General features: G+C 37.1%; 1 protein-coding gene across 2 annotated transcripts in view; it reads left to right on the forward strand.

Moving 5' to 3' along the window:
* The window catches only part of GPC6 (glypican 6), a 1,069,763-nt gene that overhangs the window by 394,940 nt on the left and 650,672 nt on the right, over positions 1 to 24,151 (forward strand). The window lies entirely within an intron of this gene.

The raw sequence follows: 24,151 nt of genomic DNA on the forward strand, positions 1-24,151 counted from the left end.
GAGGACAGATTGATATTTCTTCTGTACTATTTAACATTGCCTTGTCCCCAGACCAGGGAGTGGCTTACTGACCTCTCAAAGTTTCTTCCCTATCACATATTGCCCATTTTTACTATTCTAGCCCAAGATAAAGCAAATTTTCACTGAGTATATATATATATATATATATATATATTTTTTTTTTTTTAATTTTAAAATTCAAACATGGTGGTTATGGTCATAAAAGAGGAAGTTTTCCCCATATTCTCTATAAACTGAATATAAAAAGAATTAATAAAACATGTCAGAGTTTCTTTTGACTTTTTCTAAATGATACACAGTTGACTTTTTACTTTTTAATTTTTATGAGAATTTTGTTCCTCCCACAACAGGGGAGCAGTTTGATTACAGCTTGGACTTGGCAAACAGTATTGGAGTATGCCAAATCCCAAAAATGTTACATGGAAGCATGTATGATCTGCTTGCTTTTTAATTTTTGTTCTGCCGATGCAGCTAGAGTGTTTAAGGTCAGAGGAGGGGGTTTGTCGGGCAGATGAATTATAGAGTAGGAGGAGTGGGTGTTGGGACCTGGGTTGAGGCAAGAAGCTGGAAGGAGACCAGCATTAGTGATAGCCAGGTGAAGGGTGGGGAATGGAAGGAATGAAACATTGTGGTTGCCTCTAAATCAATCAGGATTTAGGTCATCAGGATGAACGTGGTAGAAAAAAAGATATATATGGCAAACACCAATTTGTGCGGGGGCTAAAGACCATCTTTAAACAACATCATACCATGATGTATGTAATAGAGCCGTCTCACAGAAGTCCCAAATCAAGAAGTCCTAACATGCATCTTAGGACTGCATGTTATTGTATTATTTCTAAAATAGGTCGATTCTCATCAACTCAAGATGGACCTAATTTTATGTAGGATCTTTGGATTTAGTTTTTGTTAAGTGTATTAAACATCACTGTTTCTGACAAAATGAGCAATCAAGGAAATGCAGTCTCTTTTTGTCTGGTGCTTATTAACTACAAACCACGCTGGGTTAAAATATGAAGTGGTTTATGGGACAGTAAACTGACACCATCTTGGCTAAAATACATTTGAATGACACAACATGGGCATGTATCACTTTATTTCCATTTCCCACTGTCAGCAGAAATTGGAGGCAACACTCTTCCTTTCTGTTTGATTATTCTATTATCGACAGAATGAGAGTGCTGGAGACATACATGCTGATTTAGTGTTGCGCTGATGAACCCATTCAGGTTGCATGATGTGTCATTTTTCACTGCTGCCTTATCAAGGTGTTTCAGCTGTGCCCAAACCAGCCCTGGTAATTGCTTTAGTTGCTTGTGGCAAAGTTATGTCAATGTCAGTCACTAAATGACTTTTGACTGCTTCATGTCAGATGTTCCCTCTGAAGAAAGACAGGGTAGGGGAGTTTTTATACCCGGGTATGGGTGTTAATCCAATGTCTAAATAGGCATGTCCGTTTAGTTTCCTAATCAGAACTTAAGTGCAAATGCTGACATTTTATGTTTTAAAATGAAGGGAATACAATTAAGTTTATGATTCACTTCAAGTATAATCTTCTCTTGTATTGTTAGCTTTCTTTCCTTGGTCTTAAGCATAAATTCAAGTCAAGTACAGCTGTGAACATGTGCAGTGTAATAATGGTTATCACATAAGGTGTACAATATCTGCATAAAACATTCTTCTAGTTAATGCACCTTAAGTGCCTTCTCCTAAAGTCTCCTAAAATTTAGGGTTTTTTTTTTATAGTTATGATTTTCAGATTCAAGGGAGATATACAATTAAGATCGACAAAGAGTTTGATTATGAGCACTAAGCATCTACAACTTGGGTAGTCGGCTTACAAGTTCATGTTGACTAAGATTCAGAGGCATTTACATACGTATATATACACCCCACGCATCACACATATGGACTGTGCACTGTTCTGTACACCAGTCTTCACAATATGGTGTGATCTTCTTTCTATATTGCTATATTTTAATTTTTATAAGGTAGACTATTGTGTGTCTGTGTCATAATTTAGCCATAATTTATCCTGTTACTGGGCATTTATTTTGTTTCCAGTCTGTGCTATTGAGAAGGGTGTTGTGATCATCCTTATACATACAACTCAGCTCACGTATGGAACAATTTATCTCAAAGTCTATTTCTAGAAATAGATTTATTGGATCAAAAGCTACATCCGTTTAAAAATGTTTAAATATCTTTGTAAATATACCCCCCAGGATATTTCTGCCGATTTATAGTATCACTTAGTTGATTCTCCACTAGAACCAAAAGTGGAGATTAGACTGCTTTCAAAATCTTACTAATACAATAAGTGGATAAACTGCATCTAATAACTGTTTTTCTTTGGATACAAATGAGATTAAATGTTTTTTTTTTTCTTCTAAATATTGTGTCTGTTTCTAGTACTGTTCGATTTGAGAGGATATCAATGCAGGACAAAACAACAAAGATTTGAACTGGGCTTTAAAAAGCATGGTGCCAGGATTTGAGGTAGGGGTAGAAAATTCGAATGCCTACATAGGCCTTCAGAAGATCATTGAGAACTTGGGAGCACGTGTGAGATATAACTGGGGTAGCGTCATAGCCCAGTGTTGTCAGATTTGTCCAGTTTTAAGGAGAACCTGGAAATCTTGAACCTTGGGATCCTCTTAGGAAATATGCTGTTCACGTTTTGTCAAAATCCATCTGTTGCCTAGATTTGGCTCACAGGCCACCTCTGTTCAACCCTTGATTTGGAAAGGTCTATCTGGCATTTCAGATCAAGAGGACAAAATAAAGCAAAGCTGAGAACCCTGGGAGAAGTTGGGTTATAGAATGGGACATCTGGAAATCTAGACTGGAGAATAGAAAGAGCGGATGGGAGGAGTTGTAGGGAAATCAGGATAGAGGAGTTGGTTTGTGGAGGGCTTTAGGGTGTAAACAGAAAAGTTTCTGTGGAAACTAGTTTAGAATAAAGATACGACTGTTCCTTCAAGTGTGTTTTGTTTGGTTTTGTTTATAGAGGAATAAGATCAATATTAAGGTGTTAGATATAAGGAAGAGAAATCCAGAAAAGTTGCCCGCATATTCTAAGCAAGCGGTGATGAAGTACTAGGAGTACTTTGGAAATGGGACATGAAACAAAGCCTTAAAGGAGAGTCAATAATATGTGCCAAGTCATTGCATAAAACATGTCCTCCACTCTTGCCTCTTGCGTTTCTACACTTATACAATTCAAATTTTATATTTTTTTATCTTAAAAACATAGGTATCCCTGTAGGGGCAAATCTGTCTGGGTGATGGCAGACACTGATATGCATAGTATATTCTCAGCCATTTATATAATTGTACTGTGGGGGTAAAACAGTTATTCAGCTTATATATGAATGTTAATGACTAAAGGAGATCATAATTTGTACTACTAAGCCTTTATAAAGTTACTAATAATACATAATAATTATCCAAGGGTTCTCCAAATAACTGAAGATGTTGGTAATCTGGGAACCGTAGAACATTGGTTAAGCATGAAATAATCAGGTGAGACTTACCTATGCTTCAACTGTATAAACAAGTCATTAGCAGTAGCTAAAGAGGACTAGGGGAGCCACATAAATTACTTTTAGTCTCTCAAATAAAGCATCTGTGATTAATTGCAGAACACAGGGCCAGTCATAAGAACAAAAGAGATAAAGGGATAATACTATCTGAGTTTTAAAACTTTTGGAGCCTAGGATAACTTATTTCTTAGGGTGAGATAATATGTTTAAAATTTATCAATTTGTTGAAAGGTCTCTGAATTGTACAAGTCTCATAAAAGAAAATGGATAATTCTGATACAGCCAAGTGCATTAGTTGTAGTTTTTCAATTCAAATTAAATTTTATATTTTTATTAGATAACTTATCTACATGGATCAAAAGTTAAAAATAAATATCAGAGGTATAAAGGGAAAAGTCTTTCCTACCTCTGACCCAAAATTGTCCTGGACCCACATTGCCTCATACTGTTGACTCCAAAAAGGTGGCCACACTGTTCATGTGTCCTTTCGAGTTTTTTTATGCATAGACAAACTAATATAAAAAGATAATGTGCTTGCTTTCTGCCTTTTTTTCTGGTTTTACAAGAAAAATAGCATAATATACATACTCTTTCACGACCTGGTTGTTTTGTTTGCTCATTGGTTTTAACATGGCCATGCAATAGTACATAGAAGGTTTCTTATGCCTGTTTACGCATGTGTCCTATAAATGTATCGTATGACTATTGATGCAGACTTGGTTGTTTCCAGCATCTTGCTGTTATAAACAGTGATGCCTATGTGTGACCATAGCAGCAGGATAAATTCCAAATGCATTTTGAGTAGCTATAACACCTGCCATGTGTGTGAAGTATTCTTAATGTGTCCAACTTGGTCTAAAGCAGGGCAACATTTCACCTAGGTCTAATGTGTGGGGCTCTGATCAGTACTGGTATATTCCATGACACTTACACCCAGACACTTTGGCAGTATCAGCAGAGACAGCTCCCGGCAGTCAGAGCCCAGCAGTCCTTCCCTCGTGCAGACTTCCTGATCATCTGGCCCCTGTCATTGGCCCGATCCTTCCCACTCACCTGCAACCTTTTGAGAAGCTCTGCCAGCATTCTGACATGATAGTTCTCTAGTTACGTATATCAAGTGTCCCACACACCAGATTTAAGGGGGAACAGAGCTCTGTGGCACAGCTTCTCGTATGTATTTTAGCAACATTTTGAACTGCTGAGTGTATCAGACCCAGAAAGGAATGAATGACCTGTGTCCACCCGGGGTCCATGGGGTCCAGCTCTTGTCTCCAGGTGAAGAGGGCCTTGGCTGCACAGCTTCACCAATGTTATCCATCCCCTATCTTCTGACCCTTGCTCCATTCCCGCAGGAAGTTGCATTAGAGCTCAGACCGGGCACAATTCCTCTATGCATCTCCTGGAGGGCTCTATTCTGATTTCTATGTTTGATTCATAGAAAATGCAGTGTGTTTGTTGGGAAGAGATTGAGAACACCATTTTGTAGCTAGTGTTTCAAGGCATGCAGATGGAGTGGGCAGTATCTGTATGAATAGATATTAATAAGAAGACTTTGAAAATGTTACATATTATGAGGCTCCTTTTTGTTAAATGGAGCCAGGAGAAAATTCCTCTTTAATGGTAGATAAATACTTGATTCAGCCTAGTGACCTGTGGGCCAATAATGGGAAATTCAGAAGTTTAGATCCATCAAGAGAAATGATAGCCAGTAGACCATGGAGTGATGGCCACTGTTGAGCTGATTTATAGGGAACTGAATGTAACTAAATGTGTACTATTCTGAAAGAGTGAAAAATTTGCTGCTGAGTCCATACCAAGATATGCCATAAGAAGAGACTGTTTCTTTTTATAATGATGTAACTATCTTGTTTGTTCATGTTGGTTTCGACCTGGATTATCTCCAAAGGTCATCTCATTATCTAGACATATTGGTACCTAAAGTGGAGCAGATAGTAAATTCTTTCTGGCAATTATGTAATAGCCATCATGATTTCATCACTAAAGGCATGTCCAGTCTCAAACCCTGAAATCTAAAGGTTTATGATCTTACTGAATATTTGACATTCCCTTTACCTCAACAGTCCGTTTTGTGATCAAAGCCATAACTAAAGTGGATGGTGATTTGTTAATTCCACAGGTACTGAGTGTGCATTGTATACTCTCTATTGTGCCAGGTGTTGTGGTTAAAAAAAAAAAAAAGTTGCACAAGGTAGTCAGCGTCTTTAAGGATAATGCACATGGATAATTATTATGAGAGGTCAAAAGGTGATTCACGCCCCCAGTGCAGACATCTCAAGGAATAGAATGTAGCTTCCAGATGAAAGGTCAAGAAAAGTGTTATGGGAAAAGATGCCCTCTGATTGGCCCTGGAAGTATATGTGGGATGTGGATGTGGAAAAATGGACATACGGGCAGTTGTGAGTTGAATTTTGCTCCCCCTCAAAGACTAGGGAGACAATACATTTCTGTTGTTTAAGCCAACCTGTCTCCAGTACTTTGTTATAACAGCCCTGCAGACTAGTACAGAGACATTCTGAACAAGGGAAATGGAGTCCAGGAAATCTGAAGAGCGTAAGAGAAGAGGAGCTTGGCTGACCTGTGGAGTGCCTGAAGGGAACCAATACACAAGTGACTGAAAGGGATATTGGGTGAGATTGTGGAAGATCTTGCAAGCCAGTGCTTCAGCATGGAGAAGGCAGCATAGTGGCCAAGCGATACGTCACAGATGACAGTGATAATGTTTATGGGGTCCACTGAGGTCACTGAAGGAGGCTGTTCCCAGTTGAAGATAGCTGACCTAAGCCCTTCCTGGATTCCGTAGATCTACCCTGTAGTGACAAGAACTGAGGAGATCAATACCTCCAAGTTCCAAGTATCTGTTTTCCATTTGTGGTCACCCTTTGGAAAATTAGCTGTAGGCGGCAGGGAGCCATTGAATGTTTCTGACTAGTAGTATGATATAGAAAGAGCTGTGCTTAAAGGTGATGAATCTGAATGGATTGAAAGGGTGCCAGACTGGGCAAGTGACCGGGAGGCAATCACAATAACCCAGGTAAGAAATAATGAGGTTTTGAATTTGGGCAGTGGCCCTGGTATGAGAGAGGGGGCAGGGCTGTGTCTTATCCCCACCTTATTTCATTCACTGACCTTTGGTAGCTTTGTTTCTGTGACTGTTAAGGTGTTTCTTTCTGTCTTTTCCTTTCTGTTGAGTGTGAGATGAGATGATAGAGAAGAAACCTAACTCCTTTTTTTTTTATGGCACTGCAGTATACTTTACGTTGAAACCCCTAGAAGCAGAAGGTTCTTATAAAACTAAAGCTAATTTGGTTATAGATATTCTAATAGATACTTGACAACTTACAGAACTTCCGTGAATAGATGCAGGACATTCAGTAACTTTTCATATTTCTGCTATTTGAAAAGTATTTACTGCTGATATAGGCAATTTAATTGCATAACATGGGATTTTTCTGTACAAGTTTGTGAATGCCTGTCAAACTGATTAAGGAAGATATGGGGAGAGCCATCAATAAAAACTGGAGGCAGCAGTATACAGAAATCAATTTGGATGTCCTGTGGTAGTAAATAAAACTTCATTATATTACGTGACTGGGAGAACTAAATTCATATATCTATATGTGTTACCTAGAGTGGTAAAACATGCTCATGGAATCAATGAGAAATTGATATTTGGTAATTTATCATAGCAATTTCAATGTTTCTTCAGGGGATGTTACGAAAGCAGTCTGTTTTAAAAATATTTCATAAGGCAAGAAATGTTCAAAGTGTGAGCTGACTTACTGGAAATTATAGAGAATGCTTAATTTTCTTGAACTTTTTAACTTACCATTACCTAAAGATATGATGCCTAGTGCTGCTAACCAGATTATTTTATTGCCTTTATCTGTTGATATATGCTATAGGTTTCATTGATTTTTAGCTGAGCTGTCCCTGCTCAATGCATTTTTCTATTTTCTTTTGACTTTAACTTTTAGTACCCTTTTTGACAGCCACTTAATTGTATTGATTTTTTTCTAAGTCAGTTACAATTTAGAGGAGAACAGTTTAGTATATTTTGTTTAGAAAATATTGGCCTTATTGGCTTATAACTGGCAATACTCTGAAAAGTTTAGCTACAAATATTGCTAATTGAGTAGACACCGCAAGTAATGGGCAGGAAGGATTAAAAGGATTATTCCAAACTTATTATCTTAGGAGGGTGTCCCCAGAAAAAAGAATGATAAGATGAAAACATGTTTGCAGTAAATGTAATGGACAGGGTCCTCGGAATCAGTGCAGGAGTTGAGCTGTGATTGGCCTCGGGTGATCCCGTTGAGTGCTCTCAAGCCAGGATGGCCCTTCCAGCCTTGAGGCGAGGGGGCTGAGCCTTTATACCTGCACACCAACCAGTCACTGTGCACCTGCTGCTCCTAGCGTGGGGGCCTGGCCTTGAACATGCAGTTGGATTTCAGCTGTCAGCCTTCCCAGCAACGGGAAGAAATAAATACCTACATTTTAAAAGGTGGGTCTGGGTGGCACACCACAACATCCCCGACATTCTGAGTTACACACGTCTGAAAAACAACTCTTCTCAGAAAGTGTATTCCATTTTAGGTATTAAAAATTCCTTCTTATTTGAAATATTTGCTGTTTAGATATCTGTTTGCTGGCAGAATTTGCAGGTTTTCTTTGTAAAAACTTACCTTCGGAAACGAAAGGAAAAGGCATTGTCTATATATTAAGTTTTTAACTGCCATATAATTCTGAAACATCACATTTAATATTACTAAGTGGTCCATAGCAGTACTTCAGGGTAAATATCTGTGGGAATTAGTTTTCTTACTGGCAGCCAAGAGAAAGGTATCTAGCTCTGTTCATTACCAACCATGTGAAGATTACTGGTAGTTAAGAAAGTAAATATAGGAAATACTCAATATAATATCATTGTTTGGTATTTCCTCTTTAATATTAAATGCATAACTTCTCTTCCAAAAGTTTTCTTTTCAAAATTAGTCTTGTCAAAGAGGTTCTTCATGTACCTTGTCATGACGCAGAATTTATATTTTAGGCTTATGAATATTTAAAAGGATGAATCACTTTCATTGGGATTTCATCTGTATTTAAGAATTACCTTTGGTATGTAGCCAGGCTAATGTATCTATCCTTGGAGTCCACTGCTGTGGCATTCAAAACATTAGTCATCAAAAGGCTTGACTGAGTTCTGTCCATATTCTATTCTGAGGTTCCTTAACTATCAGAACACTATTTGTATTTTGCCTTGAAGTGTTATTTATATTTTTTACATGCATGTTTTATTTACCAGGTTAAGCTGTAAATTCCTTTTGAGTAAAATTGTGTCTCCTTTGTAGGAACACGCTGTTGTACACCTTGGATACTCCATAATTATTGTTGGAGGTTTAAGGTGATTTGGGTTTCTTACTTCAAACCTCTTTACACTCAATTTTCTACCTCAAAATTTTTAAACGTGTTGTATACTACTCCAAAGGATTTTTATAAAGATTAAAGTGGATGACATTTTCCAGTCACTTAGATGTTGTCTGAGGTTTGCAGAACAGAAAAGAGAAAGGACCTAAGTTCTTTATAAGGTCACTGAGTCTTTTAGGGGACCTTATTTTTCTTCACTGATCTATGTCCAGCTTCTAGAACAGTGCCTGGTAATCAGTTAGCACTTAATAACTATATGTTTTCTAAATAAAATTTTTATTGGAGTTTAATAGAGCATTTTGCCTCTTAAAAAAAGAGTGGCATTTAAAACTTCCAACTAAGTTATTCAATCTGAAAATATCAAGTATGCCTCAGTTTAAGGAAGCATAGGCAATTTGTCTACCTGATGGACAAAGTAAATCATAAAATATTTTATTATTTCTCCCATTCAATAAGTAGCCATAAATGATGACAAAGATTTTTCTAGTGTTCCAAATCATCAATTTATCTTAATTGAAAATGAATCCTATATCTGGTAGCAAATAATAAGTGTTTTGAAATTGACTAGTTATAATGAATCTAGATTGTAAGATGTCTTCATCTTTTTAAGCAACTACCACCCGTTTACAAGTCACTAAAGTGAACTATTTTTTTAAGATTTTATTTATTTGAGAGAGAAAGAGCAAGAGAGAGAGAGAGAGAGCACAAGGTGGAGGGACATAGGAGAAGCAGACTCCTGCCCACACGGGGCTCAATGCAGGGACCCTGGGATCATGACCCGAGCCAAAGGCAGACGCTTAACGACTGAGCCACCCAGGCGCCCCTAAAGTGAACTATTTTAATCACAAAACTATTTTCTCCTCATTTGAGACTACTTACGTACTATATATTCATATTGAAAATGGTCTGTCAGAGACAGCAACAAAGCTGCAGGCAGTCCAGTGACTTGAGTAGGGCTAAATGCCGCAAAACTTTGGCTGCCCCAGGGAGAGCCGTCAGGTGCCAAGAGCACTGAGAGGCTGGTGTCGAATCTCCCCCTTGGAGAGCATGCCCATTGCCACCTGCTTGCCAGCTATCTTAGTGCCTAACATGGTTCCAGATAATCAAGGTGGACACATTTCAATTTTGCCCTTACCCTGCCCCACATGGAGTGTCAGTTTTTTTTGTATTGTGTTATTTCTAATTTCATATTGGCACTATGGAGCATGAAGTGCCAGGGAATGTATAAGCTTCACCTGCCATTTAAAATTAACTATGAAATACCTCATTTAACATAATAAACACGTTACTCTGTTTCATGAGCTTGAAATTTTATTTTGAAATGTGGGTGTCCTCTGCCACTTAGCTTAATTGGTTAGACTCTGGTGCTGATGAGCCTGGAGTTGCTAGTTCATTTTCCATAAGGTCAAATTCATTCCCCATAGATTAAAAAAATAACCAAACAGCATTTTTCTATACTTTTTATACATTTTCTAATTAAGTGACATTTTGTATATTATGAAAAATATTTTCTCAGGCTTTTTTTCCTTGGGTTTCACAACAACCCCAGGAGAAAAGACTGAAAAGTATTTTCATTTCTAGTCTCACATTACAGATGAGGAAATCGATGCTTAATGGGATTGATTGACTTGGCACAGCCAAGAATTTGCTAGGCCAGGTTCTCTGACTTTAAATCCCATTCTCTTTCTTCTCTAGTCTACTAACACAGCAATGCAAAAACTGCAGTCTGATTTTCACATTATTTATTTGTCCCAGAAGTGGCAGACATTGGTTACTTTGCTTTCATTGCCAGCCAATTTGAATAGCAATTTGATAAGTTGTTGTGTATCACATATTGTGCCCTAGAGAAGTGCGGTACTTTCTTAAGCCCCCTCCCCCCTGACTGTATTCCATTGTATCAGTTTTAATACATGCAACCAAGTTTCTTCACCATCTTTCTTTATGACACGTAATCAGGATTAAGAATCAAAGTTCTGATAGTGCTAAAGAATAATGGTTCCAAATCAAGAGGAACTAGTCTTCAGATTTAAATCATCTAGCATCCCATAGTCTCTTTTGAACATCAAAATAAAATAAATGTTAAGTTGTCCTGCTCTCATCTTGACTATATTCTTTGGCTAGCTTGAACTGAAGGGTGCTTGGAGTTTCCCTGATCCCCCAGGGGAAATGGAAGATGGGTGGGGGCCCAGCTTTTCCTTGTGCTCTGTGCCTCCCTGGTAACAGTCTCAGGGGATCCAAACACATTTGAAGCTATTTCAGGCAGGTAATATTGGCTCAGCAAAAATGAAGCTGCTGGAAAGGGAAATGGTTTTACCTAAAATATAATGGCATACATGAGATTTGGTGAAAGAAGAATACTGTGTTCTCTTCTCCCATCAACTATGTAGAACATTTTCTTTCTTTTCTTTTTTTTTTTTTTTTGGTCAAAATGGGTATATCCATTGTAAATCACTCTTTTTCTTTTGGTTAGGAATTGTTAAAATAGTCACGCATGACTAAAAACTTAAATTTTCAACTGTTTTATTCAACTGTTGCATCTTTCGTTTTCATTTAAAGTGATGAATATTAACAGTTTGAATGTTTAACAAAGACACTTTAGAAAGTCGTCTCTTTCTGTCTCTCTCTTGCAATTAAGTGAAGTGTGACAGTTTTGATGAGTAACTCCTTTTTCCAGCCATCAGTCCTGTATGTTCACTAACATGTTGATCTAAACTTTTTTATGTGGAGAAGAACTGAGCATCTGATGCCATTGCTGATATTACAGCATGTGTAACATTTTATTTCTCTGAGGTCACGTGCAATAAATCAGAAGAGTGTGACAAATATCTGGATAATTCAGGCTCAAGTGTGATTACATAATTAATCAAAATCATTTCTATGAAGCTGGAATTCTTTGCTGAAACTATCCTCATTCCTTAAATTTCAATTTCTTTCTAAATAGGTGGAAAATTAATTTACTTCAATAAGGAGATAATGTTTGCTAAATGTATGCACTGAAGTGCTTTCCCGCTTAGTTTCCATTTTTTTCTTATAGAATTAAAATTATTTCCTTATTTGTTCTGCCCTCCTCACCTGTGCACTCATCTTTTATTCTTCATCCTTCATTGTCTGGTCTATAATAGACATTCAAGAAATATTTGAGGGGATCCAGCTTATGGCTGAGTACTGCGGGTCAATGAGTCCCAGCACTTAAAGCATGTATATCTGGAATTGAAAGTTCAGACCAACTGGTTGCCTGAAATTTGTTGTACTGTATTAAGAAGTGCTTATCAACAGTCTCTGCAGCAGGATAGTTTGAGTTTAAATGCTAGGGCCATTGCTTATTGGCCATGTGGCCTTGACTACTTTATTTAATCCCTCTGTGCCTCAGATTTCTCACCAGAATAGTTTTTGTAAGGCTTAAACAAGTTCATGTATGTAAGGTACTGAAAATGCACTTCATAAACTCTAAAGTATTAATATTACTGGTTATTATTGTTAGATAAGCTAGCTTCACCAAACCTATCAAGAAGATCCAAACCTACCCTGCATCAGGAGAAAGACTTGTCTATACAGATACATTGAGTGGGCTTCTAGAGGCCCATTTGCCCTTTCATTCCTTCCATATACTGTGGAACATTTCAAAATCTTAAGATTTTTGTTTGCTTATTTGTTTTGGTTTTGCCTCTATTTTTTAGAGTAACTCATTTTCTCAAGAAAGTCCTTAGTAATATATATTATCATGGATGGACTAAAAATCCATTCCCTAGAAGTCATTACTTGCTGTTAACTTATCAGTTTATCAAGCAATTGGGATTGTGAGGTAACTTTGTTTTGAGAAGAGTGAAGATGCAGAGGTTAAAGCCTAGGTGGTAGATCCTGAGTTACCAGAAGAAAGACCTGAATTTGGCAACCGCGACAAGGGAGGAGAGACAAGAAACAAGCCAAAATTGGGAGAAACAGGTGGATTTTCTTAGTTCTTCGAAAGCCCTTTCTCATGTCATCATTATAAAAACCAAAGAATCTGGCAGTTTGTCAACAGGTTAAACACAGAATGACCACATGATCCAACAATTGCAATCCTAGGTATCTACCCTAAAGAATTAAATCCAAGACTTGAACCGATGCTTGTGTATCTTCAGAGTAGCAATATTCATAAAAGATAAACGGTGGGGAAAAAAAACAAGTGTTTGTCACTTGTGAATAGATAAACAAAATATGATGTATATACATGTCACGGAATATTATTTAGCCATAAAATGTTACCAAATTTTGCTACATGCTACAATCCAGATGCAAGTACAGATATATATGCTACCATATAAATGGAGCCAGACACAGAGAACAAACATTGTATGATTCCACTTATTTGAAGTACCTAGAATGGACAAATTCATAGAGACAGAAAGTAAAAGAGAGGTTACCAAGTGCAGGAGAACAGGAGTGTTGGCTGGTTATTGTTTAATGGATACACAGTTTCAGTTTTGACAGAAGAAAAAAGTTCTGGAAATAGATAGTGGTGACGGCTGCAGAACACTGTGAATGTATTTAATGCCACTGAACTGTAGGCTTAAAAATGGTTAAAATAGTACATTTGATGTTGTATATATCTACTACAATTAAAAAAGAAATCCGGGGGTGATGGACATTGGGGAAGATATGTGCTACGGTGAGCGCTGTGAATTGTGTAAGACTGTTGAATCACAGATCTGTACTTCTGAAACAAATAACGCAACATATTTTAAGGAAAAAAGAAAAAGAAGAAGATAGCAGGAGAGGAAGAATGAAGGGGAGTAAGTCAGAGGGGGAGACGAACCAGGAGAGATGATGGACTCTGAAAAACAAACTGAGGTTTCTGGAGGGGAGGAGGGTGGGGGGATGGGTTAGCCTGGTGATGGGTATTGAGGAGGGCACATTCTGCATGGAGCACTGGGTGTTATGAACAAACAATGAATCATGGAACACTACACCAAAACAAATTATGTAATATATGGTGATTAACATAACAATAAAAAATTAAAAAAAAAAAAAGAAATCCGGGGCGCCTGAGTGGCTCAGTCAGTTGAGTGTCCAACTCTTGATCTCAGCTCAGGTCCTGATCTGAGGATCGTAAGTTTGAGCCCCAAGTTGAGCTCCACACTGGGAGTGGAGCATACTTTAAAAAGGAAATCAACGAGGTTTGCTTTTTCTCCATTGTACAGGAGTGTATGGGACTTGCCTAGGGTACCTGGCTCATCTCTATTTCTGCTACATTATGAGCTTCTACTCAAATATCAGATTCATTTCAAAGATTTCCTTTCCTTTTTTCAAGTTTTTTATTTAATTCCAGTTAGTGAACATAGAGTGTTACATTAGTTTCACTAAACAATATAGTGACTCAACAATTCCACACAACACCCAGTGCTCATCACTACAAGGACACTCCTTAATCCCTATCACCCAATTCCTCACCCTCACTTCCTTCTGGTAACCATCAATTTGTTTTCTATAGTTAAGAGTCTGTTTCTTAGTTTGACTCTCTCTCTCTTTTCTTTTCCCTTTGCTTGTTTGTTTTCTTTCTTAAATTCCACATATGAGTGAAATCATATGGAATTTGTCTTTCTCTGATTTATTTTGCTTAGCCTTATACTCTTTAGCTCCATCCATGTCATTGCAAAAGGCAAGATTTCATTCTTTTTGATGGCTGGATAGTATTCCATACACACACACACACACACACACACACACACACACACACACACACACACACCACATACATATACCACCTCTTCTTTATCCATTCATCAGTCATTAGACACTTGGGCTGCTTCCATATCTTGGCTATTGTAAATAATGCGTGTATCCCTTTGAATGAGTGTTTTTGTATTCTTTGGGTAAATACCCAGTAATGCAATTGTTGATTGTAGGGTAGTTCTATTTTTAACTTTTGAAGACTCTCCATACTATCTTCCACAGTGGCTGCACCAGTTTGCATTCCCACCAGCAGCGCAAGAGGGTTCCTGTTTCTCCACATCCTCACCAACACCTGTTGTTACTTGTGTTGTTGATTTTAGCCATTCTGACAGGTGTGAGGAAATATCACATTGCAGTTTTGATTGGTATTTCCTTGATAATAAGTGATGATGAGTGAACATCTTTTCATGTGCCTCTTGGCCATCTATATGTCTTCTTTGGAGAAATGTCTGTTCATGTCTTGTCCCCATATTTTAATTGGATTTTTTGGTTTTTGGGTGTTGAGTTGTACAAGTTCTTTATATATCTTGGATACTGACCCTTTATTGAATATGTCATTTGCAAGTATTTTCTCCCATTCCATAGGTTGCCTTTTAGTTTTGTTGATTGTTTCTTTCACTGTGCAGAAGCTTTTTATTGTGATGTAGTCCCAATAGCTTATATTTGCTTTTGTTTCCCTTGCCTCAGGGGACCTATTTTGAAAATGTTTCTATGGCCGATGTCAGAAAAGTTACTACCTGTGCTCTCTTGTAGGATTTTTATGGTTCCAGGTCTCACATTTAAGTCTTTAATCCATTTTAAATTTATTATTGTGTATGGTGTAAGAAAGTGGTCCAGTTTCATTCTTCTCTGTGTTACTGTCCAGTTTTCCCAACACCATTTGTTGAAGAGCCAGTTGTATATTCCTTCCTGCTTTGTCAAAGATTAATTGACCATACAGTTGTAGTTCCTTCCTGGGTTCTCTACTCTGTTCCACTGATCTATGTGTCTGTTTTTATGCCAGTACCATACTGCTTTGATTACTGCAGATTTGCAATATGACATGAAGTCTGAAATTGTGATACTTCCAATTTTGCGTTTCTTTTTCAAGATTGCTTCAGCCATTCGTGGTCTTTCGTGGTTCTGTACAAATTTTAGGATTATTTGTTCTAGTTCTGTGAACCATGCTGTTGGTATCTTGACAAGGATTGCATTGAATGTATAGATTTTTTTGGGTAAAATAGACATTTTAATGACATTGGTTGTTCTAATCCATGAGCAAGGAATGCCTTTTCATTTTTTGTGTCATCTTCATTTCTTTCATCAGTATTTTAGAGTTTTCAGAGTACTCTTTCACCTTTTTGTTTAAATTTATACCTAAGTATCTTTATTATTTTGGGTGCAATTGTAAATGGAATTGTTTTCTTAATTTCTTTCTGCTGCTTCATTATTGTTATATAGAAATGCAACAGACTTCGGTAGATTGTTTTTGTATCCTGTGATATCAGTTTAGCAGTTTTTTGGTAGAGTTTTTGGATTGTCTATATATAGACATTTGCATGTCATTTGCAAATAGTGAAAGTTTTACTTCTTTCTTGCCAGTTGGGATGCCTTTTATTTCTTTCTCTTGTGTGATTGCTGTGGCTAGGACTTCCAGTACTGTGTTCAATACTAGCGGTGAGAGTGGATATCCCTGTCTTGTTCCTGATCTTGGGGGAAAGACTCAGTTTTTCCCCATGGAGAATGATGTTACCTGTGGATTTTCATATATGGGCTGTATTACGTTGAGGTTTGTTCACTCTAAACCTACTTTGTTGAGGGTTTTTTATCATTAGTGGATATTGTATTTTGTCAAATGATTTTTTCTGTATTTGTTGAAGTGATCATATGGTTCTTATCCTTTCTCTTATTGATGTGATGTATTACCTTGACGGATTTGCAAATATTGAACCACCCTTGCAACCCAGGAATAAATCCCACTTGATCTTAGTGAATGATTCTTTTTAATGCATTGTTGAATTCAGTTTACTAGTATTTTGTTGAGGATTTTTGCATCTTTGTTCATCAGAGATATTGGCCTGTAGCTCTCTCTCTTTCTCTCTCTCTCTGTCTCTTTTTTTTTTTTTTTTTTTTTTTTTTGGTGCCTTTATCTGGTTTTGGTATCAGGGAAATACTGGCCTCATAGAATAAATTTGAAAATTTTCTTTCCTTCTCTATTTTTGGAATAGTTTGAGAAGAATAGGTATTAACTCTCCTTTAAATATTTAGTAGAATTTGTCTGTGAAGCCATCTGGTCCTGGTTGTCTGTGAAGCCATCTGGTCCTAGACTTTTGTTTTTTGAGAGTATTTGATTACTGTTTCAATTTCTTTGCTGGTAATGGTCTGTTCAAATTTTCTAATTCTTCCTGTTTCAGTTTTGGTAGGTTATATGTTTCTAGGAATTTAACCATTTCTTCTAGCTTGTCCAATTTGTTGGAATATGGTTTTTCATAAATATTCTCATGATTGTATTTCTGTGGTGTTGGTTGTTATTTCTCTTCTCTCATTTGAGATTTTTTTTATTTGAGTCTTTTTATTTTTTTTTCTTGATAAGTCTGGCTAGAGCCATCAATTTTATTGATTTTTTTTTCCAAAGAACCAGCTCCTGGTTTTATTGATCATTGTTTTTCTGTGTGTGCTTTTTGTTTTGTGTTTTGTTTTGTTTCTGTATCATATATTTCTGCTCTAATCTTTATTATTTCCATCCTTGTGCTGGTTTTAAGGTTGTTTTTTTTTTTTTTTTCTAGCTCCTTTAGGTGTAAGGTTAGGTTGTTTGAGACTTTTCTTGCTTCCCTGAGTAGGTCTGTATTGCTAAAAGCATCCATCTTAGACCCACTTTTGCTGCATCTCAAAGGTTTTGAATCATTGTTTTCATTTTCATTTGTTTCCATGTACTTTTTAATTTCTTCTTTTATTTTGTGGTTGACCCATTCATTGTTTAATAGCATGTTATTTAACTTCCATGCATTTCTGCTCTTTGCAGGTTTTTTTCCTGTGGTTCACTACTAGTTTCATAGTGTTGTGGTCAGAAAAAAATGCATAATATGACTTCAGCCTTTTTGAATTTTTTGAGGCTTATTTTGTGGCCTAACATGATCTCTTCTGGAGACTCTATTATGTTCATTTGAAAGAAGGTGTGTTTGACTGTTTTAGAATGGAATGTTATGAATATATCTGTTAAGTCCATCCAGTCCAGTGTATCATTCAAAGCCATTATTTCCTTGCTGATTTTCTGTTTAGATGATCTGTCTTTTGATGTAAATGGGGTGTTAAAGTCCCCTACTATTTTTGAACCACTATAAATTAGTTCCTTTATGTTTGTTTTTAACTATGTTATGTATTTGGGTGCTCCCATGTTGGGTGCTTAAATTTTTACAATCGTTATATCTTCTTATTGAATTGTCCCTATTATTATTATTATTATTATTTGTCTCTTGTTACAGTCTTTGTTTTAAAGTGTATTTTGTCTGATATAACTATTACTACTCCGGCTTTCTTTTGACATCCATTTGCATGGTAAAATGTTTCTCCATCCCCTTAACTTTCAACCTGCAGGTGTCTTTAGGTCTAAAATGAGTCTCTTGTAAGTGACATATAGATAGGTCTTGTTTTTTTTATCCATTCTGTCACCTTAGGTCTTTTGATTGGAGTGTTTAGTCCATTTACATTCAAAGAAATTATTGATAGATATGGATTTATTGTTGTTTTACTGCCTCTTTTGTGGTTGTTTCTGAAGAGTTTCTCTGGTCCTTTCTTGTCTTTGTCTCTTTCATGCTTTGCTTCTTTTCTATAGTGTTATGTTTGGATTTCCTCCTCTTTATTCTTTACATATTTATTAGTGATTTTTGATTTGTGGTTACCATTAGGTTTATATAGGTAACCTCTTCTGCATATAGCAGTCTATATTAAGTTGATACTTGTTTATGTTTAACCCATTCTTTTCTCCTCTCCTCCCCATGTTTTAGGTATGTAATATCATATTTTACACCCTTTCTTTTTGTGACTTCCTGGACTGATACTTTACAAATATATTCATTTTTATTGCTTTTGTGTTTCCTACCTTCATATGGTCACTTTTGATCTTTCCTTTCTACTCAAAGTCTCTCATTCTATTGTGAATGGTAGCCTTGCTGCATAGAATATTCTTGACTGCAGATTTTTCCCAGTTGGCACTTTGAATATATAATGCCACTCCCTTCTGGCTGGTAAGTTTTTCCTGAAAGTCCTCTTTTAGCCTTATGGAGTTTCCCTTGTATGTAACTGTCCTTTTCTGTGTGTTGCTACTTTTAAAATTTATATATATATATATACACATATATATATATGTATGTATATATTTTTTAAATTTTGTCACTTTAACTACAATATGTCTTTGCATGGATCTGCTCTGGTTGATTTTATTTGGAATTCTCTGTGCCTTCTGGATCTGGATATCTGTTTCCTTCCCTACATTAGGGATGTTTCCAACTGTTATCTCTTCAAATAAATTTTCTGCCCCTTTTTCTTCTGGGACTCCTATAATGTGAATGTTATTACATTTGATGGAGGCACTGCGTCCCCTAAATCTATTTTCATTTTGCATAATTATTTGTTCTCTCTTTTGTTCAGCTTCTTTCCATTACCCTGTCATCTAGGTTACTAATTTGTTCCTCTGCTTTTTCCAGCTTGGTGTTCATTCCATCAAATGTGTTTCTCATTTTATTTATTGAGCCTTTTATCTCTGTTATGTTATTTGTTATCTTTGGGTTAAGGGTCTCACTCATGTCTTCCACTCTTTTCTCATACCCAGTAAGTACCTTGATGATTATTACTTTAAGTTCTCTATGAGGCTTGTTACATATGCTTGCTTCACATAGATCTGTGGCCATGGGCCAGTCTTGTTCTGTCCTTTAGGACAAATTCTTCTGTTTTCTCATTTTGCCTAAATCTCCGTGCCTGTTTATCTGTTAAAATAGTCCGCTTCCTCTCCTGTTCTTGAGAGTAATGGCGTTATGAAGAAGAGGTCCCATGGTGCCCTGCCGTGTAGTGTCCTCTGTCCCCCAGGTTCTGGCACTTCAGGGAGTGTCTCCAGTGTGAGCTCAGCTGTTGTGTCCTGGCCCTCTTGTCTGTTAGGCCAGTCGTCTGCAGAGGCTCTTTTTGCCTCTTGTGGGCAGTGTGTGGTCCCTGGCCAGCACGTGGCATGTTTTAACCAGATATGCTCTGGCCTGACTGTGAAATGAGACCTGTCACCACTGCCACCAGAATCAAGGCCCTGCAAAACTCCTAGGTCTGGAGACATGGTATTGGCAGGGTTTGGGGCCAGTCTCCTGGGGGAGGGGGGGCCCACCGTGCTGGGACTGAGGCACGTATGACTGGGAAGGGTAGTCCCACCAGAGCCCAGTGGAGGTGTGGCCTGGTGTAAGACAATTAGTTAGTGAGTGTCCACCTGTGCTTGTTCCTGCAGGTGGTCCTGTGCTGTGAGACAGGGGAGGGAAATGACATCAGCCATTTCCTTTGTTCCTTGAGGGGTCTGTCCATGAATACCACCTCTCAGGGACATGCTTGGAGATGAACAAATAATTTCCCCACTGTGTGCCCTAGGCATTCCTTCCATTGCTATTTCCACACTGTATGTTTGCAGGCTGTTTACTCTGCCTTCTCCCCTGTAGTAGTGTAGTACCCTCCAGGCTCTCCCCAAGCCAAGCCCACTGACCTTTAGAACTCCAGGCTTTAAGATACAGCGTTTGCAAGAACTCAGTGAAATTCAGCCTCCCTCACTTTCCAAACCAATTGCTATGGGATTTCATCTTCCTGTCAGGGCTCCCCTGTGTCTTGGTCTGTTTCTTTCCTTTCTATGTGACTTCAGTTTCCTCCCCATCACAGCGGCCATGATCTGTTTCTCTCCCAAACTACGTCTCTGCACTTCCTACCTCCTTTGATGTGGCCTCTTCTCTACCTCTATTTGTGGAGTTTGCCAGTCTTCAAGTTGGTTTCTGGGGTATTTAGGATGCTTTGATAGTTGTCTAGTTGTGTTTGTGGGACAAGGCGAGCCTAGGTCCTTCTACTCCACTGCCATCTTTCCTCTCTCCTCAAAGGTTTATTTTCTTTATTGCTTTTTCTATTCTTTTATTTTTTTAAGATTTTATTTATTTATTTGACAGAGAGAGACACAGCGAGAGAGGGAACACAAGTGGGGGAGTGGGAGAGGGAGAAGCAGGCTCCCTGCTGAGCAGGGAGTCTGATGTGGGGCTCGATCCCAGGACCCTGGGATCATGACCTGAGCCGAAGGCAGACGCTTAATAACTGAGTCACCCAGGCACCCTCTTTATAGCTTTTTCTAATGCTAGTCTTGCTCAGTGAAACTCATTGAATTCTTAGGTTGCTATTTAATAATACCTAAGATCATCATAGAAAAGAAATGAAAACGAAAATTATTTTCAAATAAATGGTTTGTTGAAGGAAGCCATGAAAAATAATTCCCAAAATTTTATTAATGACTCTGATGTACCAGTATTAAGATATGCTTTGTGTCCTTCAGCAACTTAGAACTTGGTTGGAAAGACAGACATAGAACTTAAATGATTATTCTATAAATACATGGCCAAAGATATATAAACAAAGTCTTCTGTGAGTGCAAAATACAGTTTAAATCACATTAGGAAGAACCAAGATGGTTTTAATAGGAGCAGCTGTACACAAAGTAGGACTTGGGGATGTATGTCATTTCAATAAGTAAAACAACACGAGAAAGGTATTTTAGTTCATGGAAATAGCACAGACAAAGGTCAGAATCCAAAAAGAAAAAATCTGTGGTATGTTTGGAAATGTTATATAGTCCTATTTTCTGTTTTTCTCTGCCTGTCAAGAAGGTCAGAGCTAAAAGCTTAAGTCATAGTGATTCTTTTCTCAGTATTTAATAGATTTTCTTTCTGCTCTTTACTAAGTATTTTTCCTTATTCTAATTCAAAGCTATATTGCATATGTGTCTTTTATTTTAAATCACCTACAATCATTTTGGAAGTACAATGGATATTGATTATAAATGTGTTTAAATATAATTCCAGTTTGTCTTGAATCAGTGGCTTGCTGCCAGCTCAGCCTAAGCGTACCTCATTTGTAGTAAAAATGGCATTTTTGGAATTGCTTAAGTATATCTCTTTGAATAACACCAACTGAGCTTTTCTCTTGAGTACCATGACCATCTAATTTCTTTGAAAATCATAATTCTTTTTTTGACACTAGACCTTTACCACACAATCTTTCATAAATTATTTTTACTGTCCAAAAGATTGACTAATCAAATCATCTATAACCACTGTATATTTGCTTTTACAAGACTCTATATGCCCTGCCAAGGATATAAATTGTTTCTAGTTAGACTGTGACTATTCAGGGAGTTCGTAAGAAAGTGCATATGCAAATGCTTTTTTTCCAATAATTTTACCAACCAATCTATAAACTTTAATAATCTGAGGCCTCTGTCTGCTAGTTCACTGGACTTTCTACTACAACTAATGTCTGTTTGTCCAGATGAACATAAAAAAAGCATTATTAAAAATTCTCTCAGTACATGAAACAACATGATACCATATAGTCTTACCTTGAACCTACAAAACTTGGATTTAGCATTTGGCTTCTTCTTTCAATGATAGCCTCTCCTCAGATTTACTTGATAGCTCATTATTTAATGTTTTAGACCATCTAGATCTTGGCTTGTGTCTTTGAAGTAGAACCTTAGCTTCCAGGCAGCATTCTACTTTAACAGATGTAGATGTACTCAGCAATTATTCTGACTTTATTCTTATTGTTCCTGAACCTTTACATTAAAAAAAAATCACTGTCACACATAATATCCTATTTGCTATGTATATCATCCTTATATCTCACTAATTTTGTCAGTGAAGAAGCCAAGGCTTAGAAACTTCAAGTGATATCCTCAAATCTAGTAAGTGATGTAGACAAACCTTACACCATAGCCTCAAATCTTTGTTCTCTGTGTTGCTTCTTGGCTACTTTTTTTGAGATCATGAAATGGCTAAAAACCATTGCTTTTACTGAATTTTTCTTAATAGCACAAGTAAGCATTTTCCTTACAGGTGCTGAAGACTGCAAAATGTAAGGGTAGTTTATATAGCTTAGTTCCGTCATTAAGGAAACATCACTTTTGGTTTGTTATAAGTGATATAACTCAAGATTAGTGTTTTACTTAATCCACTGGAAATGTTGGATTGTCTGTGCTTTTATTTCATCTTAGACAATATAAACTATGTGGTGGGGATCTGGGTAAGTTTCTTGTCTGGTTAAGAAGCTGAATCAAGGTGAGGGTGAAGTCACTTTTGATGCGGATCTGGGCATATAATTGACCTACATAATAAATAAAGTCCAGTAACATTGCATTTTTTGATAAATAACTGCTGCGAGTGATGGTTCAAGAGGGCAAGATGGATTCAAAGGGGACTATTTACTAAATTGCTGCGTGAAGGTTCAGCACCACGGGCAGCTCCCAGCAGAAAGGCTACTCTGCTATTCTTAATCAGTACTTTTTATCTTACTCTGTTTTCACATCACCTTTTCATGAGGAAATCTTTTTCATTGTTCAGTTAGAATTTAGGGAGATCAGGTTGGAGAATATATTTGAAAATGTGTATCTAGTTGGAAATGTGGATACTGGGACGACTGGGTGGCTCAGTCGGTTAAGCGGCTGCCTTCAGCCTAGGTCATGATCCCAGGGTCCTGGGACCGAGTTCCACATCGGGCTCCTTGCTCAGCAGGGAGCCTGCTTCTCCCTCTCTCTCCCTCTGCTTGTGCTCTCTCTGTCAAATAAATAAAATCTTAAAAAAAACATAGGAAATGTGGATACTATGCCCAAGATACTAGTTTCTCTGTATTTATGTAATCTGTAGTACATACAATTTTTTTCTTACATTGGTCTTAATTTTAATTCTTTTAGCATTTAAGTGAAAAAAACGCATATAAATAATTTTTACTAAAAAGCAACTTTTTATCAATCACTTAGTTTTAAAAACAAAGTTATATATGAGTCTAATATTTGCTTCTAGCCCGGTTTCCATAAATACTACTGAACAATGATGAAGCTTTTCTCACTGAAGAGTAGACTTGGAAAAAAATAATAAAAAAGTATGTAATAAAGAGCAAGATAGTGGAGGGAAAATTTCTGGCTTCTCTTTCCTTCTACATTATTAGTACCTTCACGGTCAGGCATACATTTTTGGGATAATCAATAGTGGATAGAGTGATACACTAGTTTAAACTCTCAAGTAGTTTTAAATAATTATTAAGAATTGTGTTTCCATCATTAACTTAAATTTACATAATTCTTTACTTAGTGCTTTCACATAAATAACAATTAAGGTAATGAATGTGGTTAAAACAGTAAGATAATTTAAAAATTCTGCTCAACGTCTATGAGA

The sequence above is a fragment of the Eumetopias jubatus genome, unplaced genomic scaffold (assembly GCF_037043125.1).
Source record: "Eumetopias jubatus isolate StellerSeaLion01/CBP00866 unplaced genomic scaffold, mEumJub1_p1.0 scaffold_3, whole genome shotgun sequence".
Taxonomy (NCBI): Eukaryota; Metazoa; Chordata; class Mammalia; order Carnivora; family Otariidae; genus Eumetopias; species Eumetopias jubatus.